The 12,608-nt window shown below is 40.9% G+C and overlaps 1 protein-coding gene across 10 annotated transcripts in view; it reads right to left on the bottom strand.

Moving 5' to 3' along the window:
• Window positions 1-12,608, bottom strand: part of LOC113612167 (uncharacterized) — a 79,590-nt gene that overhangs the window by 27,474 nt on the left and 39,508 nt on the right. Inside the window, exon 1 of one of the 10 annotated variants that reach the window (XR_003429750.1) lies at window positions 7,645-10,835. The exons of the other annotated variants lie outside the window; for them this stretch is intronic. The gene's annotated coding sequence lies outside the window, so the exon portion shown is untranslated. Of the gene's footprint in view, window positions 1-7,644; window positions 10,836-12,608 lie in introns of those variants that run through there. 10 annotated transcript variants of the gene reach the window in all.

Raw genomic sequence — 12,608 nt, 5'->3', positions numbered from 1 at the left:
AGTTGCAGCAAGCGGGGGCTACTCTTCGTTGTGGTGTTCGGGCTTCCCACTGCGGTGGCTTCTCTTGTTGCAGAGCACGGCCTCTAGGCACGCAGGCTTCAGTAGTTGTGGCACGCAGGCTCAGCAGTTGTGGCTCGCGGGCCCTAGAGCGCAGGCTCAGTAGTTATGGCACACGGACTTAGTTGCTCCGCGGCATGTGGGATCTTCCCAGACCAGGGCTCAAACCCGTGTCCCCTGCACTGGCAGGCAGATTCTTAACCACTGTGCCACAGGGAAGCACAAAGACAGACTTCTAAAACATAATTTTCTGGGGTTCAAAATAATACTATAGTTGTTGAGTGTCCAAATACAATATTGAGATGACCCAGACTAGTAATTATAAAAGAGTGGCAGCAATCATTAGTGGTGGTGTGTGGTAGTAGTATATAATAATAACTAGTAAAACTAGTATAATAATAATAACTATGGGACTTCCCTGGTGGTCCAGTGGTTAAGACTCTGCATTCCCAATGCAGGGGGCACATGTTCGATCCCTGGCTGGGGAACTAAGATCCCACATGCTGTGTGGTGCAGCCAAAAAAAAAAAAAAAAAAAAGAATTGTGGCTAAGAGATACAAAGCACTTATCTGCGGCACTCTGCAAAACACTTACATTTGCAATGGGCAGCACAGTATTGTATTGGGTTGGCCAAAAAGTTCGTTCAGGTTTTCTGTAATTTTTTTGGTGAGACCTTACGGAAAAACCCAAACAAACGTTTTGGCCAGCCCAATAGAAGAAACAGAAGTACAGACACGAGGTCAAAACAAAACAAAACAGTGAAATGGAGTATCAAGTGGGATTTTCTGGAGAACAGTTTTCTTCCCAGCCTACTGTTTGGCTGTGATCCTCTTGTTCTGGATAGACTAAAACTAAAAACATTGCCATTTTTTCCCACCCATAGGAAAATGCCTGAAATGGCACATAACTGGTCTCCAGGAAAGTGCTCCCAGCCTGCGAAAAGCCAAGTCCTAGCAGCATCAAGATCCTACCAAAAGAGAGGTGCAGATTGTGCTTCTCCAGTTAGGACTCGTCTTTTTTACCAATTAGACCACAGATCCATCACCTGTACTTGCTGAGGTCTCCCAGGGCCTTCTGAAACACACACACACACACACACACACACACACACACACACACACACACACACACACACACACACACACACACACACACACACACACACACACACACACACACCATGAGCAGTGAATGGACACAGAGTGCCTGGGAGAGCTACCAGCTTAACAGGAGGAATGCTTCAGTGAGATGGTCAGTCTTTATGCTGATGTAACAATGATCTTCAAAAAAAGCATGCAGGGCTTCCCTGGTGGCGCAGTGGTTGAGAGTCCGCCTGCCGATGCAGGGGACACGGGTTCGTGCCCCGGTCCGGGAAGATCCCACATGCCGCGGAGCGGCTGGGCCTGTGAGCCATGGCCGCTGAGCCTGCGCGTCCGGAGCCTGTGCTCCACAACGGGAGAGGCCACAACAGTGAGAGGCCCGCGTACCGCAAATAAAAAAAAAAAAAAGTATGCAGATTCACCTTGTTTACTTATTGAAATAAGACCCCGAAAGGGCTACTATGCAGTGTTTAGAACTATGCCCATAAACTTACTAATTTCAGGTAACTACTATCCAATAATCTCCTGAAAGTTGAAACAAAAACGTACATGCAAGGGAACTGAAAAAACAAACAGATGAGCACCACTTATTTCTACACATTCTCCATTTTAATGAGGTCCAAGGAAACACATTCCTGCCTTTATTAATCTGCTGCCAACATGAATGGGATTCTTCAGCTATGAGAAAATGTCTTTTGAAGGGTACAGGTTGGTTAATATTGGAAATTCTTATGTACTTTGGGAGATAACACTATTTGCTCTGATAATGACCAGTGCTTTTTTCTTCCTTTTTATCTGGACTTGTCAAGAATCAGTCATGTCATTTTGCATTTTTCCTTTTTCTCTCCCTCAACGTTGCCCTCTTTGGGATTAATGCCAGCAACATGTTTTCCTGATAGGGTGGTGGATATAATCCAGTATTGACCTTCCCTATGTTAAATAAAATCTTGAGATTTAAGAGAAGTTCTCATTTAGGAATAATAAATAAAAGTCACAATGTGGAGCAGCAGCAAACTGTGCCAGTCCAAGTGTTCAGCTTTATGACCTTGAAATTTTATTGTAAATCAATTTACTGGTATTGTTTTACACATCAGGTAGAAGGAAGATGGATGGATAGAAACAAACAAGAGAGAAAAGAATGGAGGGAGGGAGGGAGAGAGAGGGAGTAAGATATCCAAGTTGGGATTCAGATACTTGGAGGAGTAAGACAACTTCGAAAGGCAAAAAGAAAATAAAGCCAACTCTGGAATTTCCAGCTACCTATTGGTTACTGTTTGGAAAGAATTGCTCACTGACAGATGGAAATTAACTCTCAGCAAAAAGATCCCATTCTAGGGGCTTCCCTGGTGGTCTGGCGGTTAAGGCTGTGCGCTCCCAATGCAGTGGGCCTGGGTTCAATCTCTGGTCAGGGAACTAGATTCCACATACCCCAACCAAAGATCCCGCGTGCCGCAACTAAAAGATCACACATGTGGCAACAAAGATCCTGCATGCCTCAACTAAAGACCTGGCGCAGCCAAATAAATAAATAAATAAATATTTTTAAAAAAAGATCCTATTCTAGATACATGTATATGTATAACTGAACCACTTTGCTGTACACCTGAAACTAACACAACATTGTTAATCACCAATATAAAATTAAAAGTTAAAAAAGAGAGATCCTATTCTGAGTTCTATACACCTAGGATATAGATGGTTCTCAGTAAATATTTGATAAATTAATAATGAACGAATAAATGTGTAAGTTTCTTTTCGTATGTTAGCAAAACTGAAGCCTGCGTATGTTTAGTGAGTTGCCCAAAATCATATTGAAGACTTAGGTGCCAAAAGTATAACAGATGGAAGATGTAAGAAAGATCACCAATTGGGACCTAAAAGATCTGGATTCTGGTTTGGGGTTTGTTTTGTCATTTCGCCTCCTGGGTCTCTAGATTGCAGAGGGCAGGGACTCATCTATATTGGTTTTTGATCTTCCTTCAATGCCTAGCTCAGTCTCTAGTACATACTAGATATTCAATGGATGCTTAAATATCTACCATTGCCTCTTCTGTAAAATTTAGTTTCCCCATGTGAAAACTGAGGAGACACCAAGGCTTTCTGGGTACTCCTTCCAGTTCTATGCCACTGTGAGAGGATCTATGCTCTCAGTCCTCATTTCATCACCCACTTTCCAACTTCCACTGCTCAAGTTGTACGGGAAGGCAAATACAGGTGTGTGAGGTTCCAACATCCTTTCTCCAATGTTATACCATCATCCCTCTGAGCTCTTATTTCCACAAGAAAAACCACAAAAATGCAGTCTTAATGGAAAACAGTGAATCAATCAATTACTTCATTGTCTATTTTGTAAAATGAGTTCCAGAATCACCACAGACCTCCCAATCTCTCAACCTCAGCAACCAAAGATTCCCCAAACTTTCCCATTAGGTGGCTCCAGCCACTCCTCCCTAGAGGGGAAGCCAAGTAACATTCTTTCTCCACGTCTTCCGGGGGTGCTCAACAGGAATAAACAGCCTGGGAAAAAAAACAGCAGCTCCGCGGATTATAGGATGGCGTCCTGGAGAGAGAGACGAATTCTCCCACACTCCTAATGCAAACCCTTCTCCTTCCTTTCATGACACCCCTCTGGCGAGAAAAATGGTCGCAACCCTGAAGCATGGACAAGAGAATCCGTGGAATTGGCAGTATGCTTCCTGTTTGCCCAGAGAGGGAGGGAGGGAGGGAACCCATCCACCCAGAAGATACATGTTTTTCTTCTTTGGGGGACTCCTTTCCTGAGGAGGGGCAGTCCCGGCACTGCCTCACCCTGGGTGACTATGGGGTCATTTAGAGTATCCTGAGGAGTGTCCTGACCAGGGAGTTAAGAATTCCAATTTGACCTCTGACAGACTGCATGACTTGGGAAAAGTCACTTTCCTCTCTGAGTTTCAGATTCTGAAATTTTTAAAATGCATTTGCCCTTTTAAGTGGTTACAAGATTCCTTTTTAAAAAATACTTTTCTTAAATCATTATGTTGTACAGCTGAAACTAACATAATGTTATATGTCAATTACATCTCAATTAAAAAGTACTTTTCTTATTATAAAAATAATATTGTAGCCACTTAAAAATACAGATACATTTAAAGAAAAATAACAATCATAACCACTGTTAACACTTTTGTGTATTCCTTTGGTGAGACTGCTGGGCTTTTAGTATTGCTGAACATACAACTCCCAGTGAGGGTTGCCCCTTTAATATCTCTCTGATGCTCACACCTGTGCCAACAACGCTGTCCATATAGTAGGGAGTTGGCAAATCCCCATTGATAACTAAGTCCCTGTAGACTGTGACATAGTCTTTTTTTTTTAATAGATCTTTATTGGAGTCTAATTGCTTCACAATACTGTGTTAGCTTCTGTTGTACAACAAAGTGAATCAGCCATATGCATACATATGTCCCCATATCCCCCCCTTCTTGAGCCTCCCTCCCACCCCTCTAGGTCATCGCAAAGCACCGAGTTGATCTCCCTGTGCTATGCGGCTGCTTCCCACTAGCTATCTACTTTACATTTGGTAGTGTATATATTGTGACATAGTCCTTTGAATGCCCTTGGTGATAAGTCATGTGAGGCTAGTTTTGAATACTGGAAAAGTCACTTGAAGACAAATCTGATTTGATTTGTCTTTACTTGATTAGAAGAACGATCAAGCTAGGTACCTCCATTTGGTGTACGTGAGGATCATCATCGGCACTATAAAGACTTTTTCATCTTTCTCTGAAGTTTCCAAAATTTTTGATGCTTCAATGTACAGAAGGAGAGGGATAAATTTCATTATTTTAGACCCAGATTTCCCAAAATGTGTTCTGTGACACCTGCTGCAGATGTTCCCCTGGAAAAGAGTTCTGTGCTCAGAGGGGTCTGGGGAGAGCTACCCACATTACTCCCTTAACGACTCACTGCGCTCATTTAACGTACTGAAGGCTCGGAGATTCCTCTGCAAAGAAGGCCCTTTAATTTTAACTAACTGCGTTTCCTGAACATATTTGAGTTCAAGACATTGATTGAGAATGTCACATCAGTTTGCCTATCAGTCATGACAAACAGTACAGTTTGGTGGACAAGCACACAGACGTCTGTGGGCACACAGCTTAACTTTTCTGAACCTCAGGCTCCTCTTCCACAAGATAAAGATTGAAACTTTACCTACCTCACAGGACTACTCTAAATTCTAAATGAAATAAAGCTTGTAAGGGACTTACAGCAGTTACTGGCACATAGCAAGCGTTCAGATAAATGGAGCTCTTATTATTTATTAGTTGGGATAGATAAGATAATGAGGAGAGGATGAGGATGAATAAAATTTGTGGAGGAGGGGAAAGGTAATAAGGGCAGTGTTTCCTCTTAACTGGGATGGCAAGTTGTTGCCTGGACACAGGAAATCTATTTTTGGCCCTAAGGCAATCAGGATTCCAGACAGGATCCCCAAGTACAGAGCACCTGAAAACTTTTTCTAAAATATAAAATTCTTATTTTTAAATACATAGCTGAACTGGTGAGAAAGAGGAAGAAATAACAAGAAAGTACAAGTTCAAAGAAGAAAGTAAGCACTGGAACCACCTTTCACTGAGGGTCATTTTACAAGTCTCTAGTAGATGACAGTTTGGGTTTAATGGCCTAAGCTCAAGTGGCAAAAGACAAATCCTGAGACCACTGCAATGTAAGAGGTTGTATTATAGACCACCATATAAATTCAGGAGCCCCTAAAAGATAATGAGGTCAGTGGATAAACAGGAAAAAAAATTCATAAGAGGATGGGTAGTGGGAACACTATAGAGCTAAGGCTATTTCAGCCTTAGCTCTAGATGAAGCAGAACAAAAGAAAAAAATCTCCCCTGATACTTCCTAACTCACCATGAACCCACCCTCATGCAGGTTTGGAGCTAAAACTCATACCGTCTAAGCAGCTTCAGGTTGATAGCATCATAAAACACCTGACAGAAGCAAACACCAATCCTCTCTTGAAGAACACGCTTAAAGACAGGCCTTAAGGATGCCAGAGGAATTGGTACACAATTTTAAAAGTTGCTGAGCGTATTTGGAAACAAGTCATCATCATCATCATCATCATCATCATGAAATAACTAAACTGTAGGGTCAGCTTTAAACAGACAGCAGATGCTGGAATTACCAGATACCAAATACAAACTAAGTTTAAAGAACTGTACAAAAGTATTTAAAGTATCAAAATTGATGAGCCAAAGTGGAAAAAGACCAAATTTTTAAATGTCTAAAGATTAAAAATTAATAGTTAAAATTTGAACCTCAATGGAAGGTTTAAATATTGGTTTAGACACAGATGAAAGGAAAACTAGTGACCTGGAAAATAGATCTGAAAAAATTACACAGAATGAAGCACTTTATTTGAAGGAGAGACTGACAAATCTGCTACCATAGTAAGAGATATTAATGTACATTTCTCCGTAATTGATAAAGAAGCAAATGAAAAAAAATGGTAAAGCTCTAGAAGATTTTACTGCACAGTCCCCCTGTTTGGATTTTCAGTTCCTGGGAGGGATGGTGTCATCAGCTGCCAGTCACTCAGCCCTTAGTGTAAACTATTTTACCTGGTTCTTCCCCTGTGATAGCTAGCTTAAAATGACTATAAGGGAAAGAGATTTTAAATGCACCTCAAGCCTCTTTTCCTTCAAGAAGCCTTCCCACAAGACTCTCCTGAAACTAGACTTCAATAAGTCTTATGTTTCTGTGCCTTCTGCCTCTTAATGTTTGCTATGTTGCATAATTCCAGTTGTTTTTTCTTTTATTTTTATTTGTCTTCCAACATAATACAAGCACATTATTAAAATTTTGCAAAATACAGATAAGGCGAGAAGAAGGAGAAGAAGAAAAGGAGGTGAAGGGAAAGGGGAGGGGAAGGGGAAGAGGAGGAGGAAGAGGAAGAAGAAGAAGGAAAAAGAAAGAAGAAGGAGAGGAAGAGGAAAAACAAGAAGAAGGAAGAAGGAGAGGAAGAGGAAGAAGAAGGAGGAGGAGGGGAGGGGGAGGGGGAGGAGGAGGAGAGGGAGGGGAGGGGGAGGGGAGGGGAGGGGGAGGAGGAGGAGGAGGAGGAGGGAGAAGGAGAGGGAAGAGGAAGAAAAAGAAGGAGAAGAAGAGGAGGAGGAGGAAGAAGAAGAGGAGGAAGAGGAAGGATAAAATTTAAATGACCCATGATCCCACTATTCATAGATAAGCATTGTTAGTGTTTTAGTATATTCTTTTCAGTTTTTTAATCTGTAATGAAATTCATTCACTGTTTAACATCTAGCACACGCCTCACCCTGTTCTAGCATTTGGGCAGAAGTAGTGAAAAGTAAAGTTCCTATCCTCATGGCACTTACATTTTTTCTATACTTTCATATATGTAAATATGTATAATTTTAAAACAAATCAAGAGAAAAAAACAAATAAGGTTATCAGTTAGCAATTATTCATGTTATTCATGTACCTGTTACTTTCCTCGTGAGGAATTAGATGGCAGTAATCATAGTATTCTTCATATCACCTGGCAGAGTATCTGCTTATAGAAGGCACTTAACAAAGTTCTGTGGGTCCAAAAGTTGAGAGGGTCAAAGGGAGCAGGGAGAAGGCTAGAGGCAACTGGAATCACGTGTCCCTCACATCTTTGGGCAGACCCTAGCATACTGGCAAGCCAGCTCCTTGGTGGGGGGCAGGGGTCCTAATTTGTAGTGTCAGCTGATTTCCATAGTGTAAATACTCCCACTTGGCCAATTTCAAGTTTCCAGTGTTACGTCTCTAAACACAAAGTTTAGAAAGGTGCACTGGAGAACGGGACCTTCTCTCAGGAAGAAAAGAGAGAGGCTGGGATGACAGAGATCAACCTCACCAAATCCTCCTTTTGGTCTAGTATGCTTTCCTTTTCGGGGTCCTGTGCTGATCTCCAGATAATCAGAGAGTTGCCTAGAACAAATGAAGACCTACTCTGAGCAAGACCACGGTGTTGCATGGGATGTAGAAAATATAGAGTCATGATGTAGTTAGAGAAGAGGTCAGAACGATTGCTAGGTGATTAGTTTTAAAACTGGTAGAGAATGTATAACTGATTCACTTTGCTGTACACCTGAAACTAACACAACATTGTAAATCAACTATACTCCAATAAAATTTTTAAAAAATATATTATGAAAGTACTTCATTGTATAGCCATTCAGCTAAATGTTAGCACTGATGCTTTGAAATGATAGCACTGATGCTTTGGATTAAACTTTTCTTGTCTTTTCTGCTGATTTACTTTTTCCTTTACATTTCGGCCACCTCAAAAATGCATTCAAAAGGACAATTAACAAATAAAATTACATATTATAAAAAAAAGGTAGAGAAAATGATCTCTCTCAGAGATAAGATTTTTTATGGAAGTCCAGATGCAGTATAATGAGGGCTCTCGTGTCAGACATATGACATGAGAGGATCAAAATCCTTACTCTGCCACTTGCAGGTTCTGTGATCTTAAGCAATTAATTAGTAAGTCTGTGTCCAGACTGTTATGAGAATTAAATAAGACAATGCATGGACAGTCATCACATGGTGCCCGGTACACAGTCAGTACTGAACAAATACTAGAGTTAATAACTGTACCGATATCAATAGTGTTTGTCATACGGCATGAACAAAGACAACAAAATAGAAAAGATAGGGGCTGTTTCATGGACTAGCCAGTAATCTAGCTTTCTCAGAATCTGTGTGATTAATGGAATGATAAGATTGGATAATTATTTGGGGAGGGTATTGAGAGCCATGCTGAGGAGTTTGCACTTAATTTTATAAATGATGGAGAACCGGTAAAAATTCAGCGACTTCATCTGAGCTGCATTTTGGGAAGATCAAGCTTGAACTTTTGCCACTTTCACAGACAGGCTTGGTAGTTTCTGCTAATATCTGAGCAGATGAAGAAAGTGTTGAGTGTGGTCACAGGACCTGGGCGGTCAGGACTTTGCTCTCCGGGATCTCCCTGTGGCCTCATCCCGGGGGATAACTTGCCTCCAACGCAGGCAGCAACTATTTTCCTGGAATGATGCAAAGTCCACTCTTCCCTCTCTTACTCTGTTATTTTTTGGCTCATGGAGTCACTAAATATAAACATCCTTGAAAAGGATCCCAAGCCAATTCATTCCAATGAGCATAAGAGTTACCTAGGAACTGAAGGGACATACTGAGACCCATCAAGATAAGCCCACTTCCATGTCACAGTCTGTAATATCTTTGACCAAGTTTTGGGGGGAACCAGGTCACTAACAATAGCTTTTCACATTTCTCATTATCTTATGTAAGAGGCTAGTTTTTCAAGTTTGTTGACACATGAAGCAAATAAGCTGTTAGAGAAGTCTGTTGCAAAACTCGAAACAAAATGTATCTCAAATAGTTTACAACCGCTGAGAATCAGGGGTTGGGAGGTGGCCCAAAAATTCCTGCTTCCTGTGGAAAGCACACTCAGCTCAGTGGGATACGTTCATCTGGTTGTGATATGTAAATGATCTCCGTTGTGTATTTACACTTGAAATTTTCACTGATTCCTGTTATTTCAGACCACATACGCCCACACAACTATGGTTACTTGGAATCCTTGACTGGAATACATCAGGAGTAATCGGGCTGGTATGCCATCTTTTGTTGATAACTGGAAACTTTTGGACACAACACAAGAAGTTAACAGATTGCCCTGAACCTAGCCATATGCTTGAGGAGTTACAGCAACAATAATTTTCTGCATATTTCTAGCTGGAACTCAAGAAGAACTTTGTGACTACTGCACAGGTCTAGCCCTAACGGTCTCCAGAATAGTATTTCATAAACAGAAACAAGATCCATGCCTAATAAATTATTCATAGACCTGGTTGGGACCCCACATTGCACAAGACCTATTCAAAGGGCCTTTCTTTTATTAAACTACAGTCAGGCCACAGGGCAAAGATAAAGGTTTCCATTGCAAGGCAAATTAAACACCCCCATGCAATTTATCATGTGTACTGATTGAAACTGGAGGACTCAATGGGATGTTAAATATTTTCCACATCTGATTATAAAAGTGAGAGAAGAAACACACATGGAGATGATTACATTTTGGATGAAATTTGGGAAGCCAAGGAGGCTTATTTTTTTTAATGTTATACCACATTTTCCTCCCCTAAATACTAGTGAAAGAGTCATTTTTCTAGAAAAACCTATTAGATCAAAACTAGTCAGTCAAGATGGGGAGGCAAATTTGATTCACAGGATACAGAAGCAAAACTCTAATTAAACATCGAAGATAAACACAATAAAAGCTTTTAAAAAATACCCCACAACACTGGGTATACATCAGAGAAAACAAAATTTACGTAAAGAAAACATGGTGTAGTAATTGTTCAGATAATGTGAAATAACAGCATTATTAATATCAGATGAGGTCAATAAAAGCCAGGATGGTGAAAACCTTAGCTGGGCTTTGGGTAGGGTCATAACTTGGTGGAAGGGAGGGACCATGATTAGTCTAGAGAGCTTAAGACTGAAAAACCAGAGATGAAGCTTCCAATCTCGCTTTGCCACTAACAAGCTATGTGATGTTATTCTTATTCTCTCTAATCTCAGTTTCCTTCTCAGTAAAATGAGGAGGCCAGCAATAGGCACATGAAAAGATGCTCATCATCACTAATTATTAGAGAAATGCAAATCAAAACTACAATGAGGTATCACCTCATTCTGGTCAGAATGGCCATCATTAAAAAGTCTACAAATAACAAATGCTGGAGAGGGTGTGGAGAAAAGGGAACCCTCCTACACTGTTGGTGGGAATGTAAATTGGTGCAGCCACTATGGAAAACAGTATGGAGGTTCCTTAAAAAAACTAAAAATAGAGCTACCATATGATCCAGCAATCCCACTCCTGGGCATATATCCGGAGAAAACCATACTTCAAAAAGATACACGCACCCCAAAATACATTGCAGCACTATTTACAAGGGTCAGAATATGGAAGTAACCTAAATGTCCATCAACAGAGGAATGGATAAAGAAGATGTGGTACATATATACAATGGAATGTTACTCAGCCATAAAAAAGAACAAAATAATGCCATTTGTAGCAACATGGATAGACCTAGAGATGTGTGAAGTAAGTCAGACAGAGAAAGACAAATATCATATGATATCGCTTACATGTGAAATCTAAAAAAAGGGTACAGGGACTTTCCTGGTAGAACAGTGGTTAAGAATCCGCCTGCCAATGCAGGGGACATGGGTTCGAGCCCTGGTCTGGGAAGATACCACATGCCATGGAGCAACTAAGCCCAGGTGCCACAACTACTGAGCCTGCGCTCTAGAGCCCACATGCCACAACTACTGAAGCCCATACACCTAGAGCCCATGCTCCTTAACAAGAGAAGCCGCCACAATGAGAAGCCCGCACACTGCAACAAAGAGTAGCCCCTGCTCACCGCAACTAGAGAAAGCCTGCACACGGCAACGAAGACCCAACGCAGCCAAAAATAAATAAATAAAAATAAGTAAATTTTTTTAAAATGGTACAAATGAACTTATTCACAAAACAGAAATAGAGTCACAGATGTAGAAAACAAACTCATGGTTCCCAGGGTGGAAAGGGAGGGGAGGGATAAATTGGGAGATTGGGATTGACATATACACACTGCTATATATAAAATAGATAACTAATAAGGACTTACTGTATGGCACAGGGAACTCTACTCAATAGTCTGTAATGACCTATATGGGAAAAGAATCTAAAAAAGAGTGGATATATGTATATGTATAACTGAATCAATTTGCTGTACACCCAAAACTAACAAAACATTGTAAATCAACTATACTCCAGTAAAAATTTAAAAAGAACTTCCCTGGAGGCACAGTGGTTAAGAATCTACCTGCCAATGCAGGAGAAACGGGTTCAGATCCCTGGTCCGGGAAGATCCCACATGCCGTGAAGCAACAAAGCCTGTCTGCCACAACTACTGAGCCTGCGCTCTAGAGCCCACGAGCCACAACTACTGAGCCCGCATGCCAACTACTGAAGCCCGCAAGCCTAGATCTCGTGCTCCACAACAGGAGAAGCCACCACAATGAGAAGCCCGCACACCACAACGAAGAGTCGCCCCCGCTCACCGCAACTGAGAAAAGCCCACATGCAGCAACGAAGACCCAACACGGCCAGAAATAAATAAATAAATAAATATACATTTTTTTAAAATTAAAAAGAAACGAAGATCTGGTATATATACAATGGAATACTACTCAGACATTAAAAAGAATGAAATAATGCCATTTGCAGCAACACGGATGGACCTAGAGATTATCATACTAAGTGAAGTAAGTCAGAAAGAGAAAGACAAATACCATATGATATTACTTATATGTGGAATCTAAAATATGACACAAATGAACTTATCTACGAAACAGAAACAG

The sequence above is a fragment of the Aethalodelphis obliquidens genome, unplaced genomic scaffold (assembly GCF_003676395.1).
Source record: "Aethalodelphis obliquidens isolate GAN/ISIS:26980383/991018 unplaced genomic scaffold, ASM367639v1 scaffold73, whole genome shotgun sequence".
In the NCBI taxonomy this organism is placed as follows: domain Eukaryota; kingdom Metazoa; phylum Chordata; class Mammalia; order Artiodactyla; family Delphinidae; genus Aethalodelphis; species Aethalodelphis obliquidens.
The sequence above is the reverse complement of the archived record's forward strand: the minus strand, read 5'-3'. Positions and strand labels throughout refer to the sequence as shown.